The following is a 238-nucleotide window of genomic DNA, read 5'->3' on the forward strand; positions in this document are numbered from 1 at the left end:
TCATTAATAAAGAATTTGAGTTTAAATAGTTGGATTGCTAAAATTTAGTTAATTTGGTGAAAAGCTGACCTTTATTTTAAAGCAAGAAATAATTAATATTTTGATGTTCTGATGTTTTTGAAGGGGGAAACGGAGTTAAATTTACTTATTGGCAAGCTAGACGACAATTGGAGGCTAAGGATCAGAGCTTGGCTAGGAATGCCTCATATTATCACTGTGAGTGGGTTTAGTTTAATAT

The sequence above is a fragment of the Theobroma umbraticum genome, unplaced genomic scaffold (assembly GCF_002168275.2).
Source record: "Theobroma umbraticum cultivar Fairchild unplaced genomic scaffold, ASM216827v3 scaffold_182.0, whole genome shotgun sequence".
NCBI classification, from domain to species: Eukaryota; Viridiplantae; Streptophyta; class Magnoliopsida; order Malvales; family Malvaceae; genus Theobroma; species Theobroma umbraticum.